This window comes from Mauremys mutica, chromosome 5 (genome assembly GCF_020497125.1).
Source record: "Mauremys mutica isolate MM-2020 ecotype Southern chromosome 5, ASM2049712v1, whole genome shotgun sequence".
NCBI classification, from domain to species: domain Eukaryota; kingdom Metazoa; phylum Chordata; order Testudines; family Geoemydidae; genus Mauremys; species Mauremys mutica.
The window spans coordinates 42,923,971-42,941,901 of record NC_059076.1 but is presented as its reverse complement, the minus strand read 5'-3'; the positions used below and the strand labels follow the sequence as shown (position 1 = coordinate 42,941,901).

Sequence of the window (17,931 nt, the reverse complement as noted above, 5' to 3'; positions counted from 1 at the left end):
ATAGTATAAATGGAACAAACACAAAATGATCTATGCACACTTGACTGTGTTCTATATCTTGTTAGATGAAGAAGGATTACTGTACTAGACAGGGACCCATTATTCCAAAAAAAAATCCATCTTCATACATATCTAGTGCTCAGTCTCATGTCCTCCGCCAATGTGTTCTAGTATACTATTGCTATTTTTCCACTCTGTGATCTTTGCTATGTGATGCACAGTATATGTGGCCCTGGAGGAGTTCTAGGATGAGTTCCATTGGCAGCAGAACGCAATAGCTGCAAGATACAGCTCACTTTATATTACTTATTTACAAGCAATTTCTGCTGGAATGTCCTACGATAAATGTCATTTTCCAGTTTCTGCTAGATGTTGCTGATGTTGTTTAAGAACACATTTTTCCTGACATACATGGTCTCTCTTCCCCCAATTTTCTCTCTTCATTTCTTTATATTTATTACATTCTATACCTTTGGAGTAAGTTTCCACTAAATAAGTCAATAGATTTATACAGAGAACAACAGATTTAGCCCTATAGATATTTTACATAAGGCTGGGCTTCTGATCTTGTAAGAAGTCATAAATAGAGCTATTCTATAAAATTGGTGCTTTTTTGGTATATAAAGTTCCGCAATATAATTATTGCAGATATTTAATCACAAAGGTTCCAATCCAGTCCCTACTCAAGTCAATGGAAATGCTCCCACAGATATCAGTGATAACTGGATCAGACTGAAAAAAGCCACTAGGCTTTTCTCCACTGGGTGATGCTGAAGGGAGTGAAACTACAGTAATCACATGGAAACAAGGCAGGATAGCTACAGGGAGGGCAAAAGTGGTTGCACAGTTATATCATATAGCCACCAACAGATTCTCTCTAACTCCTTGCTTTGAACACCATTAAGGTATGCTCTGAGCTCTATAAAGCCCATCAAAGGGCTATTCTAAGGGAATCTAGGAGGTGCCGGTAGCATTTGTTGTTACATACACAGTTGAGAAACGAAGGGTTCAGGGAGTTCATATCTTCAGATCTTGTCTTTATGAATAAAATGACCTGGAAGTTGCACCACCTGACCATTCTAAACAATTACTGGCCACACCTCCAGGAAGGATCGACAGGAACTCACAAAATGTAGATATTTGAAGGAAAGTCCAGCCTTTCTATACCATTTTACATGTAAAGCTGGGATATACTAAATACAGCTCAAACCCACAAAGCAATGGATTAGCAGAACAGAAGCGAAGTTATTTTTTTTTTCTGGTAAGGAGCTTTCATTATTAAGTGGTCAAGCTTATAATACAGAATTTCATCTGCCTTTTTATACTTTACATGTGTGATGAAGTTGCTCTACTCACTGTTTTCTGGCAGTTTTGTGGATTAGCTCAATTAGCAACATCCCTTCTAGCAGTTATTACCTTTCAGTTTCTCCTCTGCAGCCCTTCTCTTGCTCCAGGAACCACAGCATCCTCTTCCTGATCAGCTCTCTGTCCACATCACTATTGTAGTTTCCCCTTCCAGAAGAGGGGAGGGGCATATCAAGCAGTCTTCTGCTTCACTACCTTACAGTATTATTCCCACAGTAGCAGACAGGGGAACCCAGGCCCACTCCAGGGACTCTCTACACAGCATCCAAGGTCCATTCCCTACACCTTGCTGCCGTACCCTGAGCTGCTTCCATACCTCCTAGCCCTCCCCACTCCTCTAGATTTGCCATTGACTTCAATGGAGATAAGCTGATTTATACCTGCTGATTATCTGGCCCCCTGATGTATCTCCCACTGATTTCACTGGGGGATGCACCCACGTATCCAAAGGCAGAATTTAGCCCTTTGCCACAATGTGTTAGAAATTGGCTCTCACACAGCCTTGGACAAAATAACTTGTTTTATTAAAGAGATAAGGGGCCCTTGTTTATCCTAACTTCCGAAGCAGAGCTCCTCTAACAGTGCAGCAACACTCGAAGCATTATAGTGTACAACTGCTCTCTTAGTATTGCACTATAATGGCATCAGTGTGTATGGCATCAGTGTGTATGAATTCAAATGAGAAAAGTGAAAACATTTTAAAAACTGATAGAGCTGGACTGGACAGGAGTCTCATGGCCACACTATGCCCTGAGGGTTAGGACCCAGTGTGATTAATTAAGATCTTTGATTCCTGTCTAGTTTTGACATTTTTTAATGATTGAGGTTCCTGAAAAATCTCATTGTTATGATTTTTCCATGCCCCATATACATGTTTTGGGCAGAAATACACCTTTTTAAAAGTTTTAATAGTAGGGGTCTTTTGTTCTAATTTCATTCAGTTCAGTAGTTTCAATCTATTTTTTAAAAATGTATGCAGTATTAATAAATAATGCCAGATATGACATCACACAAAAACTTCAGTTACTCCATAGAGCAGATATAGGAACAAACAATGGAAGGGCAAGCTTCCTCACATCACCTTGCCAACGTGTACTCCCCTGATGTGGAGAGATTAGTAGTAGGTGTCCATTCACTGCTTGCCTCTCTGCTGAGACACCAAACAAAGGTCCAGTAGTAGGTATGATGCTGCTGCTGTTTATTTTGCCCCCACCCCTCGTCCATAGGAATTGAACCAAGAACTTTCACTTCACAAAAGCCATTGAATAGTAATTAAGAGGCTTATTGTGAATTCTCAGTGCACCCAAAACTACTATTGACTTCAGTGGGTGTTTTGTGCACCAAGGAATGTAGGCCTGGGTCTCACACGGTAATGACTTTCAGTCACTATGGACATAGGCCAGACTGAAACATCTGATCTGGAAGTTAAAAGCTCTGTGCCCAAATACTAATCTCTTGAGGCATCCAGTTACCTCAGTCCTTTAAATGTGAACCGAATTAATTTTTTAAAATTTGTTTTGGTTTTGCTGGTCATTGAAAGAAAAAACATTTCCCCACAAAATCAAGAGAGTACATTTTCAATATGTTCTAAAGAGAGTGAGGGCAACTCTGGCATCCTTAATGGAAGTTGCATCCTGTCTCATGCACCATACTGTGTCCTGAAAATTTTTCCCATCTGTTGTAGTAGAGGCCCCCTTGTGCAACATTTTTTCTTTTGGCCTTAATTGAATTTTGAAACATGTGCATGGTCCCATTGTTGTCTGTATAAGCTTTTCTTTCTTTCTTTCTTTCTTTTTGGAATTAGATTTATAATTTACAGTATATTTTATGAGAAAAAAATCCAACTTTGAATAACATCTAACAATGCAAATTTTAAATTGAGCGAAGTTAGTAAAATCAAATGTTAATTTCAGTGTAGTTGATGAGATATGAAATATTTTTTATATCCTTAGCCATTAACAAATACACTACATTGGTTTTATGTTTTGGAATCAGGCAGTTACCTAGAGATTTGTCTTTAAAACTCTATTTTATGGGACCAAAAAATAAAATAAATCCAAACCTCATTCTACTTCTGCATTAAATTGAGTGCTTCAGTAGGAATCTTATAGGAGAACTGGGAGAAGCTGGAACACATTAACCCTCTTGACATACCATATTCAACTGTTCTTGGGCAAAATGTGCAGCCGTGTTGGTCCCAGGCTGTTAGAGAGATAAGGTAGGTGAGATAGTATATTTTATTGGACTACCTTCTGTTGGTGAGAGAGATGAGCTTTTTAGCCTTTTTTTATTTTTATTTTTTTAGCAGTGACACTTGTAGTACCTTTCTCAAACCTGAAAAAGAACTCTGTGTAGCTCAAAAGCATGTCTCTCTTGGGCATAATAGTCATATAAATTACACTGCCTATCTGTTTGACTCATTCCTTCGACATTGACCAAAAGCAGTAGTGTTTCAGAAGTAATCACTCTTCTTCTTCTGATGTTCACAGTTATAAATGATCTGAAATGTCACATGGACTTTTATTTTGAAAATTTAAGTAAAAAAGGAGGCAGTGCACCAGCTTTTGGGAGGAGTCCTGGGTTTAATGGAGCTTCATGTGGGCTCTCCAGGAGAAGACGTCAAATACAAGAGTTTTAGAATGTGCAGCTTTATGAGGAGACATTGACTCCCTTGCAGGGTTTCCCCAAGCAGTGGAAATGGGAGCTTATTCTCTTTCCCACTCAGAAATGGTGACAGGAGGATGTGAAGAGGCAAAGAGTTAAAAGCAGGGTGGTGGGTCCCAGCTGTAACTAGGAAGGGGAGATTTCACAGCAGCAGGGTGTCTTAATGGTTTCTGGTGTGAACATGAGACTGCTCTATGGGATGGGCCAAATTGTTGGGGGAAGTTGTGAATGCTGCAGTGGGGAGAGGCTTTGCTGACATTTTATCTAATTAAAAAATAAAAGCCATTCTTTCTATTCAGTTACTTTAATTTAGACTGGTGCTCTGAAAGCAGTCATACAGCCTCTCAGGTGCAACTGGATGGCTCCTATTGTGCTGAGTTGCAATACTAGCCAACCTTGGCAATTTTTGAATTTCACAATTTGGTTTGCTTTATGAGAAGTATGTGGCACTGAGCCCTGAATCAGTATGAAATGTGTTACAATCTGATATACAAACACATTCTCTGGGGCACAGTATATGTTCTTATGGGAACGTTCTGCTCTACTTGGTTCAGTTTTCTTGGTCTGTAACTCTTAGACTACATTGGAACTGGAAATAATTCAAAAGTTAGAAAAAAAATCTAATCTCAGAGAAGCTTGCAGTCATTTTCAAAGAAAACTCAATTAGTCTTCTATCCTTGTGAGCAAAGAGCATGTCATTTTCTTCTGTCAGACCAGAGAGAGTTATGGAACTTAAGCACAAGTAGATGTCCTGATGCTAATGAAACTTTTTTTCAGTTTCAAATCTCCATATGCTGAAGCAGTCACATTGAATTACTTCCAGGAAAGAAAAAAAAACAAAAAAAAAACTACTAACACCTACTTTCAAAGCAATTAAGGATAGGATTTAAGATCTAGCATCAATTTTTATTTCTATCTAAGATTAACATTTTTGGCTCAATTCTCTAAAAACAAAGGCAGATCTCTTGTTATGCTCTCAGCCTTTTCTATTTATACAGTTTGAAATTGATCATTCTTTTTTCTCTCGTTGATATTTGACCTATATTCAAGAAAAATAGCCCCTGTTGAAAAAAGTGAAATAAAGGTACAAAAGTACCATGACATTATTTATAACTCACTGTTGTAAAGAGTAAAAGAACCAAAAATCATTGCTTGTATTCATGCATACACTAATTCTCCTTAAAATTATTTCAGTTCATTCCATTTTGGGGAAAGTATGCACAAAAGTAACATATTTACAGAACTAGCATTGCAGTACCTCTGAAATTGCTTTGGTTCCTTCAGTAATCTACTTTTTCCAACAAAAGAGTGAAGATGTAGTGATCAACTTATTGGCAGGATGGAAAGCTGTTCAGGTTGATGTTTTCGGTGATTTACATGCAGATATGATTGCAGAGTTAGGTAGATACTGCAGTAATGGGCACTATAGAAACCCAAGATAGATAATGTGCACAAACTTTTATACATAAAAATAATTAATTCTGAGTTAAAGTCAACAATTTAAATATGAAAAGTGCCAGGAAATTCTGAATTACCAACTTTAATTCTGCTCATTGTCCCTATGCCCACACTCCATGTATGGCGATGGAGACACTTCTGCATTGCCACACTACATGTGACTCTGCCCCTTATGTCAAGTATCAGAGGGGCAGCCGTGTTAGTCTGGATCTGTAAAAAGCAATAAAGAGTCCTGTGGCACCTTATAGACTAACAGACACAAGTGGGTATTCCCCCACGAAAGCTTATGCTCCAATACGTCTGTTAGTCTATAAGGTGCCACAGGACTCTATGTTGCTTTCTGTCCCTTATGTATAGGCATTACAATATATTATTTTTTTGTTATATAGTATAAGATCATCCCACCCTCCGTGACGTGTTTAATGTTGGGATGAGGTTACACATGTGTATAGGTGGAGGGAAAGTCTCTCACTTGCATTGGAAGGATACAGAGGAAGGATGGATTAGGATAAGATGGGAGTGTCTAACAAACTTGTGAAAAATTGGAAGAAAGCTGTAGCCTTTACCCATTGGGTAGGTGTGGGAGTTTGGTGACAGTTGGGAATAGTCACTTGTTTGTATCAGGAGGGGAGATAGCTGGAGAAAGTCTCTAGCTTGGGGTGTGTGTTGGGAGAACAAGGAGAAGAGTGTTAAGGATATTGTAACAAAAGGGAGAGGTGTCCATCAGACTGAAGGCTTGTGTGTGGACATTTTAAGGGGGCTGACCCTAATCTCATCGAAGTTAATGGCAAACTGCCCCTAAATAACAATTTGCTGCAAATCCTGGGTTTCAACTCACAACTTCAAATAAGCATTAACAAAGCTTTTTGGTGTGGAAATTTTTTAAACACCTAAAACTTTGTTTTGATAGTTATTAAGAGTATTAACAATGCTCAGGACCCGCAGTCATGAACCAGGACCCTATTGTGCTAGGTGCGGTACAAACATAGAACAAAAATATGTTACATGCCCTAAAAAGCTTACAAAAAGACAGATGGATACAAGATGGGGAGGGGGGGGGGGACAGGACAACAGGAAGAGTACACAGAAACAATGAGGCAATATTAGTCAGCATGCTAGGCAGTGGTAGAGATTAAAGCTTATTGTGTTCATATTTCTACTATTCTGATAATACAACTAGGTTTTGGCCAGCCACTGTGCAGGTGCATAGTATGGGAGGAGGGTAGGAAAGAGAACAGGGAACCTCCTCTTCACTAGCACCTTTTGTACAGGTCCGGTCTCAGTTGCATTCCTGATGGTCAGCTGATTTTAGTCTCCAGATCTGTCAGCATAATACAATGCACAAGCACTATGTTAACACCCAACATAAGAAACATCCACTCCACAGCATCTGGGTAAACAGGATATTTTATAACTTCAAATACTTTTTATGTGTTAAAAGAAGTGCTTATTCATTTGTAGTTATTTCAGCTATCCAGCTCATGTAACTGTTACTTTTATAAGAACTTTCATTTGCATGAGGCTGTAAATCTTATTAGACCTAATATAATTTGAATAACTAATTATTCACACAGAATTAAACTAAAAATCAGATGGAAGAAATGTCTTTATCAAAGGAATCCTAACACTGACATGAAATGACATTCATATATTGCTTTCCTGCAATTGTTCCCCTTGAAAATCGGATTAGTGCTAGTTGTACTCTTGTAGTGTTAAAATGTAAGTATAATATTTATGGGAGCAGTTAATTTGGAATTAAATTAGCTTTTTCACAGATCAGAAGAAATGTACACAGAAGAGGCTTATTGAATTAGATCAGCATGCTTCTCTATCTAGGAAAGAGCAAAGAACAATGTGACATTATTTCTCACAGAATTGCAGAGCTACCCCCACTCAAGTCAGATCAAGAAGAAAAAAATTAATTATAAAATCATTTCTGTTATGCAAGATTTAAAAAAAAAAGTCTTCAGGCAAATAAAAAATTATTTAAATCAATATGTTGCCTCACCACAAAATGACTATGGAGTCCAATACTGCACGATTCAAGTCAATGGCAGTTTTCCCACTGACTTCAATGAGAGGCACACCAAATCATACATGGGTTTGTGCATACTCTACATATTATTACTATATTACTTTTTCAGATGCTTTAAAGATGCAGTCCCTGCCCTGAACAGTTTATGTCCTATATCCCTTTAAGTAGCTAAAGGATTAAACCTGCAAAGTATCTAGTTTATTTTAAACTAACAAGGGGCTGATTATTATTATTATTTATTTGTATTGTGGTAGTGCTTAAGAGCCTGAGTCACAGACCAGGATACCATTGGTGATCTAAGGTAGAAGAGACTGACACATGTTTGTATCATGAGAGGAAAGAACCAGAGAAGAAAGAAAGGGTAAGAAGGGTAAGGCAGGTGATGGGAGTGGGGCAGCAATTAGAAATATAATGAATGGGAAAAAAAGGGAGAGTAGATAGTAATCTATATAAATGACAAGTAGGAAATTGATAAGGAGAGCTAAAAACATCAGGGAAAAAAACATGGTTGGTAGGGCTAAATACAATACAATGTTTTTAAAAAAGTATCTTAGGAACAAAAAATCCTAACAATTGTATAGGTCCATTACTAGATGGAAATAGTAAAATTGTTAATAACACAAAAATTCAGTAAATATTTCTATTCTGTACTTGGAAAGAAGCAGGGTGATGTACTCATTACATTTTTCAGTCCATTATTAACTGGAAGATTGTTAAACAGTAGGGATACCCACCGTGAGCCCCCCAAAAGTCGGATGAGATCTTTGGTCAGCTGATGTTAATTTTTAATAAATCTTGATAAACCAGGAAAATTCCAAAAGAATAGAAGTGTGATAATGTGCCAGTATTAAAAAAAAAAGTCAAGTGGAATGACTCAGGTAATTATAGGAGATTAGCCTAACATCAATCCTAGGCAAAATAACTGAAAAGCTGATACTGGATACAATTAATAAAGTAGTGAAGGATGAGAATATAATTAATGCCAGTCCAACATAGTTTTATGGAAAATAGGTCTTGTCAAACAAACCTGATTTCATTATTTGATGAGATGACTAGGTTGGTTGAAAAAGGAAACTGCATAGATGTCATGTACTTAGTACCACATAACATTCTTATTAAAAAGTTCTCTCTTTACAATACCAATAAAACTAATGTTAAATGGATTAAGAACTGGCCAACTGACAGATCTCAAAAAGTAACTGTCAAAGGGGAACTAGCGTCAAATGAGGGTGTTTCTACTAGGATTCTGCAAGTACTAGGGACTAGGAACAATGCTATTCAATATTTTTTATCAATAATCTGAAATTAAATATAAAATCACTGCAGATAACATTTGCAGATGTTGGCAGAGTGGTAAATAATGATGAGGACAGGACAGGCATACAGAACTGTTTGGATTGCTTGCAAAAAGGGCCCATTAAAACAAAATATATTTTAATACAGCCAAATGCAAGTTCATACATCTATGAACATAAAGTGCAGGCCATACCTACAGCATGTGGGGCTACATCCTGGAAAGCATTGACTTTGAAAAGAATTTAGAGAACATAGTGGACAAAACAACACAGCATCTCAGCATGATGCTGTGGCAAAAAGAGCTAATGCAAATGTTGGATGTATAAACAGGAAAATACTGAGTATGAATAGGAAGGCAATTTACTTCTGTATATAGTACTGGTGAGATTGGTTCTGCACACAGTTCTGGTGTTCATGTTTTAAAAAATGATGTTAAAAAATTGGAGACTGTGCAGCTAAGAGTCACAAAAATGATTCAAGGACTGGAGAAGCTACCTTAGAGGGAGAGATTTAAAGAGCTCTATCCATTTAGTTTAATAAAAAAAAAGAAGACTGAGAAGTGACTTGATTACAGTGTATAAGTACCTTCATGGGGAGAAAATACCAGGTAGTAAAGGGCTCTTCAATCTAGCACTGAAAAGCGTAACGAGAATCAGTAGATGGAAGCTGAAGCCAGACACTTTCAAATTAGAATTAAGGCACACATTTTTAATAGTGAGGATGATTAACCACTGGAACAATCTACTAAAGGTAGTGATGGATTCTCCATCACTTGATGTTTTCAAGCTGAGACTGGATGTCTTTCTGGAAGATACACAGTCATCAACACACAAGTTACTGGGCTCAATACAAGGGTAACTTGGTAAAAATGTATTGGCCTGCATAAAACAGGAGGCCACACTAGATAATCTAGTGGCCCCTTCTGTCCTTAAAAATCTATAACTATAAATGGATGAAAGGGCCTAGAGGAGAGGATTCACAGCAAAAGAAGTCATGGAAGGGTTAGGTGAGAGGGAGGGAGGCAGATGGGTGATGACAAAAGAAAATAGGTGATGGTTATAGAGGGGGAACCCAGCAATAGAGAGATCAGAGAGAGAGAGAGAGAGTGCATTGCTTGGTGAAGACCAAGTCAAGTGAATAGCCCTGTAGGTGATTTGGAGATTTGTACCAGGATTTCAGGTCAAATGAGATAGGGAGTTTGAGGAGATGTGCTGCTAAAGGATCAGGTGGATCAAGCTGAAGTCATCGTGGATAAGCATGGGAAATTATGAGAATGATTCAGGAGCCAAAATCGGAGAGGAAGGGTGATGGGGAGGAGCTGGATGGGTGGCAAATGACAGCAGCATGGAAATGGGGGGGAGCGTTTGATGTAGTGCTATTCAAAAGGAGAGAAAGAGTGGGAAGGAGGAGGAATGGAAATGTCAGGAAAAGGATCTGTAGAAATTATATTAAAATTGTCATAAGGAAACTTGAGGGCGATTTTAATTTAATTTTACAAAACATCAATAGGTTATTGTTTTACAAAGCCAAAAACTGGGGTACATTGACTCCAAGTCTGATATTGCATAAGGCTACAAAGATTTGGTGAAATCTGGACACATTCATCCAGTTTGGGCCCCTATGTTTCAAAGAGAGAATAATGTTTTATCGTTTAGCACAACTTTGTCAATTGCAGGTGTTGCTTTGCAAACTAAAACAAATATCAGAACTGGTTCTGAGCTGGGAACCACCTTATCTAAACACTCAAAAAAAAAGTGTGTGCGTGTGTGTGTGTTAGATAAATGGTTTTGGTTCATCTCTGTATTAAAGTATACTAAGGAAAATGGGATTAAAGAATAAGTGATATATATGGAACTAAGAATATCCAGTGTTTGTTTATAGAGTATCAAGAGCATCACCTCAGATGTATTTTGAATTACCATTCATTCTGCAAAACCCTACTGTGATAACTTTAACCTTGATTTTAAAAGTCAAGTAATCCTAACATGCACACATACTTGTATATACAAAGTATCAAGGGAAGACTGGGAAAAGTATTTACAAAACAATAAAATCATATTAAAACTGATGCAATCAAAATACATTGTAGCAGACTGTGGGAAAACAATATTCACAAACCAATAATATTTTATTAAAGCTAATGTGCAATAAAACACAATGTAGCAATATCTGTAACAGTTATCAGTCTAGAGCATTGAAAATGTGTTTCTGACCTCTTCCAATATTGCTGGCTTTAAATCTATAATTCAGGTAATGTTTAGTAAGCTCTCAGGAGGCTGGTTGGTAGAAGTAAAGACTTTGCTCACTTATTAACTGAACATTCAAGTCACACTAAGTGCCCAGTCCTGCAAACACTTATTCATGTGACTAACACGAGTAGTCCCACTGAATCCAATTGGACCACTCGTGTGAGTAATTTTACTCACATGTGTAAGTGTTTGCAGGATCAGGACATAAATTTGCTCAGGCTTCTGAGAACATAGGGCCTAATTTTCAAAAGTGTTGACCACCTGCAATTCCAGCTGAAGTCTCTAGGAGCTGTGAGTGCTCAGCACCTCTGAAAATCAGGCCCATAAAGCTAAATCCAAAACCCTCTGAAGTTAATTGGGGTCTTTCCATTGACCTCAATGGGCTTTTATCAGACTAATCACACTGGGCAAGTTCAGAGGCAGAACACAAGTATTAGCATTGTCACTCCTATGCTAACAACTTGATACAGTAAGGCAGTGGTCCCCAACACGGTGCCTGCGGGTGCCATGGCGCCTGCCGGGGCATTTATGTGCACCCGCCTAGTGTCCAGCAGGGGAGAGAAGCCGTGGCCCCACGCCTGCTGGGGACAGAGAACTCCAGGGCCCGCCGGCTGTGGGCGCCGGAGTTCTCTGTCCCTGGCAGGCGCGGGGCTGCAGCTTCTCTCCGGCTTCTCCGGGGCTGCAGGCTGCAGGCGCCGGTGTTCTCTGTCCCTGGCAGGCGCAGGGCCGCGGCTTAAGCTGGAGAGAAACCGTGGCCCCAGGCCTGCCGGGGACAGAGAACTTCGGGGCTGCAGGCTTCATTCTATGTTAAAGTAAGAATAATAAATATATTTGGATCAGCTGTTCAACAATGTTCTACTTTTTTAAAATAAATAAGATGAAAACTGTTTATGATATTTATTTTGTAAAAACTCCTTAATTTTTCTTACAGGTAGATAAAAAAAGAGCAAATTCACATGGTAAGGTTAAAGAGTAATTGCTGAATAATTTAATTAATTACCCTTAATATCTTATGGATTCATATATTATGTAATATTAAAGATAATGTTTTTCATTTAATGTACAAATACAAAATAAGCCTTGAAAAATTGTTGGCGCCCGCCACACTCTTCTGAAAACATGAATGTGCTACTGGCCACAAAAAGGTTGGGGACCACTGCAGTAAGGTATGGTGCATAAGGGATGGTAGGTAATGCTGTTTATTAGCGTTGCAATTGTTTAATCTATGAGGCTATTCTGCATTTGAAGAAAGTTGTTAATCTATGCACATGAAACTATGAGGATACTAAATAGTAGCAGAATTCTGTTCAGTGTTCAAATCTGCATAGAACAGAGATAAGGAGGATAAAAGGCAGCGAGCAAGGGGAATTTCCTGGGTGAGTGCTGTCACAGTGCAAAACAGGAGGAGCTGCTGGAGAGAACTAGTGAGTGAGCGACCGCTTTGGAAAGTTTAGATGGGATTAATTCACTAGGCATCTAGTTCTTCTACTGTAACTGACTTCTCCGTGCCCTGCAGCAATAGAAGCAAGTCCCCGAGGAATCTCTCCAGTGGATAAAACAGACTACCAGAGTGGAAAGCCTATGTGAAAGAGACAGTGCACCCAGTTCTGTTCTAAGTTACATCAGTGTAACGCATTGGCTGACACCAATGTAAGTGAGAGCAGCATGTGGCCCTGTGTTATTACCTTAAGGGAGATCAGAGGAATGATCTTGCACCTGAAAGATTCTGAATCCTATGGTAAAACACTATGTACTGTTTTCCATAGCCCAAATGTAGGGCTTTGTGGAATTTGTCCCGAATCCTGGGATACAGTTAAATAAGGCTCCCCTGTTGTTAGTACACATGCTCTGTGACTTATGCAATCATTCCATTCTGGAAAGCCTTGCATAACCTGAATTTTACGTAAGTCGGAAATGTATATTGTGCAAGCATAAAAAACAAACAATTACAACAAAAATATTGCATTTACCTTAATCCCATTGTTATCCTGGCACACTGCAGGCTGCATTTTGGTGGTGGATGACAAATGGGCTTAATTTGTAGATGAGGAAGGAGAGGAGGAGACAGGCATTATGTCATTGGGGTCGTCAGAGGGGGCTTTGGAGGTGGAAGGCTGTGGAGATATGGACATTGCAGGCCTTTCAACCTTTCTTACAAACTTATTGAGAGATGAATGGATAGTGGCCTTCTTCTCTTCATATATCTGTCTATAATAGGCCAGCGTTTCGTCAATGCCTCTGTTCGCTTTCAAGAATTGTGAGGAATTGACATTGCAGAGTCAATCTCATGAAATGCAAGTGCCATCTCCTTGGTGTTGAAGTGTCGTGGCTCTTCTACTTCTTCAACATTCTGAGCTTCGATCTGCTTTTTTACTTTTGCTGCTTCTAATTCCATGAGATCCTCATTTGATAATTCAGCTTCATGGGATTTGATAAGCTCATCCACATCACCAACATTAACCTCCAGCTCAAGCTGCTCAGCAAGCTTCACAATTTCATCTGCCTCCTCCTCATCTGTTTTGTCTTTTTCGAAACCTTTAAAGCTGTGTATGAACTGTGGGCACGCTTTCTTCCATACAGCATTCAAACAAACTTGGGTAACCTCTGCCCAGGCCTTAATAATGTTTATGATGGCTTGGTAAATGTTATACGATTTCCAAAAATCATGTAAAGTCTTCCCAGTCTCTCTGTCAGTTGCTTCTACTGCCCGTGCAAATGTTCTTCATAGATAATAGGCTTTAAAATTATCAATGACCCCCTGATCCATGGGCTGTAGGATTGAAGTCGTGTTAGGAGGCAGAAACACGACTTTTACATTAGGGTGAAAGTCATCTAAATGTGCGGGATGTCCAGGAGCATTATCGACGATAAGCATAATCTTGAATGGGATGTTGTTTTCTCTGCAGAATTTTTCCACTTCAAGGATAAACAAATTTATAAACCAGTCTTTGAAAAATGCCATTGTGATCCAAGCCTTTCGATTTGAACGGAAATGGACTGGAAGGGTAGCCTTACTAATGCCTTTAAATGCATGGGGATTGTCTGAATGATAAACAAGCAACAGTTTCAGTTTGCAATCTTCAGCTGCATTACCCCCAAGCAAAAGTTTTAGCCTATCTTTCGCAGCTTTAAACCCTGACATCGTCTTTTCCTGTTTTGAAATGTATGTTCTGTCTGGCATTTTTTTCCCAAAACAATCCAGTTTCGTCGACGTTAAAGATTTGCTGTGCTGTTTTATCACATTCTTCTATAAGTTCTCGTAACACTTCGGGATACTTTTCAGCTGCTTTTGTATCAGCACTAGCAGCCTCACCACTCACTTTTACATTGTGAAAATTTGCATGTTATTTAAATCTATTAAACCACCCATGACTAGCCACAAACTTTGTGTTAGGATCACTGTATTTTCCCTTTATGTCTTTGAAAATACTTTTAGCCTTCGCTTAAATAATCATTAGGCTAAGCGGCACATGTTTTTAAATCTGATCTTCCATCCACATTATTAATAACTTTTCCATTTCACAGATAGCACCAGCATGCTGCTTCGTTATGACTGTTGATTTTAAAGAAGCAGAGCCTTTCACGTGCTTTTTTATGCGTGCACTATCATTCAAAATACTTTTCACTGTTGAGTTAGCCAAATCGAGTTCACAAGCAATAGATGACAGGCTTTGTCTGCCTTCATACTTTTTCACTATTTTCATTTTCTGCTCTAAATCAATCTTCTTTCGCTTACGAACTGGTCCTGCACTCTTGCTATCAGCTGGTCGCTTTCCAGACATGATTTGAATGAAATAATAGAGTGAAATAACAGAAATACAGTATCACTGAAATAACACGAGACTGAGAGGCTGTGAGAGCAAAAAGCCTTCCCTTTAGGAGATACTACTGCTGTATTCCTCCACACACTGCACTATAGTACTTTGCCTTTCCGTATGCTACACAATATTTTCCGCAACTCAAAAATTTTCTTTATGCCTTATGGAACTTTTTGCGTAAGGTCAAATTTGCATAAGTTGGGTCTTGTGTAACCCAGGGAGCATCTGTACTGAAGAGAATTTTTGCATCACAGGATCTGCAACCAAGTTTATTACACTTGAAACAGAACTCAGCAGCTCTTTCCCATCTTCATCAAACTGCTGTTACTGCTGTACCTTGCTATTTAGTGCTCAGAAATGACAATGCTGGTGCAGGTATCAAGAGAATAGAGAATCAGGGTGAAATTCACCCTGCTGTGTAGAGGGTCAGCACAAAGCATATATGTGACCCTCAAAAAGTGGTTTAAAATTGAGTTTAATAGTGAGTATGCTTTGTACTGGCCTTCTGTAGAGGGCATAAAAATACACTCACAAGTGGTCTGGATTTCATCCAAACTGTATATCTTACTGCCCCTGCAATCAAGACCTTAAAATTCACACATTTATTATACCTTTAAAATCCTGCAGGACTAAATGCAGAATTTTATAAATGTGTAATAAATATGCAGAATGACAATTCATAACACAGACATTTATGGTTGCTCTGGTCTACAGACAACTGGGGCCATTGTCCACAGATGCCACAAGATATTCTGGAAAACACCATTCTCCGGGTGGCTTGTAACATCTGGGATAAAATTCCACCAATGGAAGGGTGGAGACAGCCCTGAGGCAAGACCCCCCCAGTTATCTGAATGCATCAAGTCTGTTCAGACATTGGACCTGTGGCCTGTCGAGCCCTTGCAGCTGCACAGGGACAGACCAAATGTGAACAATCATTTGGCTAAGCGTTGAAGAAGAAGATTTAGTCTTGAACCCAAAGTTGGCTCTTGTGCACATTAAATACTACTTCAACATGCAGGCTTTATGGTTTAAACATCTGAGAAAGCCAATTAAACTGGTCTCTAATCCCACATTTTCTTGTGTGCTAAAGCTTCTGCATAGTTACAATGACTACAGGGGATATGCTTGCTGAAAAAGTAACATAAAAACAAGGAACTATATTTTATTGCAATTATATAATGTACATACTGTACAGCACTTGCAAAGACTATGCCCTTATGCAAAGCAATCAAAACTCATTTCAAGGGCAAAGGCTGCAAGGCTCATGGTTTTTCCAAGTACTGTATCACCTCATTTAAATTAGCACTAAGCAGCATGTCTCTCATCCAGATTATGTAAAGTTGACACTCTCATTCTGAGCATCCTAAGAATAAAGAAATTAGTTGTGCATGTGTATGTGAGAGAGGAAAATGATGGGGAAGTATAAATCCAAATTGGCACATGAGACAAAGAAACCTATTGGTCTAAATTCTGATTTGTTAAACAAATGTAAATCCCAAGTAACTTTATTAATTTGAGTGGTGTTATTCTAGATTTACATTGGTGTAACTGGGCCCAAATTTGGTCCAGTGTTTTAAAAAATATCAGAGAAAAAATAGGTGGATAAGTTAAAGCTTGACAGAGGCTCTTATGAAACCCAGACAATTAACTGGGTCAAATTCAGCGATAGGCAAATATCTAAAAGTTCAGCCTTTCAGTGTTGCACGGATAAGCACTGAAAGAATGCATATCTAGACTTTATCTGAATTCCTTGACTCTGCTAAATTGCCTAGAAAGCTCACTAGAACAGGCTTTCTGATATTTAGGCTATGAGAGCCTTAAGGATGGAAGTGAGCAAAAATGGAAAATTTATATTATTTATTTAAACACATTAGCTGAAAACCTCAGAAAGGGCTTGGTTCCAATTTTGGGCAAAGTTTGGGTTACTTATTTTGTCTGCACCAGTTTGCCAATCTCTAGTCAGATTTTCATATGAATGAACTGTCTTTGGACATATTTTCCAAAGTATGGGACAGTTTTTTATTTGAGGCTGGATTATGAACTCTTTATTAGGGCGGTCAATTAATCACAGTTAACTCATGCGATTTAACTCAAAAAAAATTAATCGCACTGCTAAAAAATAGAATTTAAATTTATTAAATATTTTCAGATGTTTTTCCTTCATTTTCAAATATATTGATTTCTGTTACAACACAGAATACAAAGTGTACAGCACTGACTTTATATTATTATTTTTATTACAAATATTTGCACTGTAAAAATGATAAACAAAAGAAATAGTATTTTTCAGTTCACCTCATACAAATACCGTAGTGCAATCTCTTTATCATGAAAGTTCAACTGACAAATGTAGATTTTTTATGTTACCTAACTGCTCTCAAAACCAAAACAATGTATTTCTTTTGTTTTTATTACAAATATTTGCACTGTATAAAATAAACAAAGTGAGCACTATATTCTGTGTTGTAATTGAAATCAATATATCTGAAAATGCAGAAGACATCAAAAAATATTTAAATAAATGGTATTCCATTATTGTTTAACAATGCACTTAATTTTTTTAATCGCACACTAGCCCTACTCTTTATACATTGTGAACAAGTAATTACAATTGACCTGAATGGGGCAACTTGTGTGAATAGGACCCCAATTCAGAGATCATCCTAATTAAAAAAAGTACTTAAGCATGTTCAATGCGACTTAAGCTCATGTTTAAAGTTAAGCATGTGCTCAAGTGCTTTTTTGAACTGGGCCTTGGGGCCTGATTCAAAGCCCATTAAAGTCACTGGAAAGACTCCTATTGACTTCAGTGACTCTAGGTACCATTAATACCTTCAGTTGGATCAGGCACTGAGTGCTAACCAGTAAGTGTAAGGATTTCACAATCTGTCCTTTAATTTTTCACAACTACAGTAGAGACAAAGTGTAGAGATCACATTGTGTTCTCCTTTAACTCAAATTGTGATTTGACTTTGTTTTTTTTTTTCACTAGGGATCAGAGAATAAATTAGTATTAAGGGACCAATCCTGCATTCGTTGCACA

General features: G+C 38.2%; 1 pseudogene; it reads right to left on the bottom strand.

The window, feature by feature from the left end:
• Positions 1-13,315: 13,315 nt before the first annotated feature.
• On the bottom strand, positions 13,316-14,849 carry LOC123371214 (annotated as a pseudogene).
• Between the last annotated feature and the right edge of the window lie 3,082 nt (positions 14,850-17,931).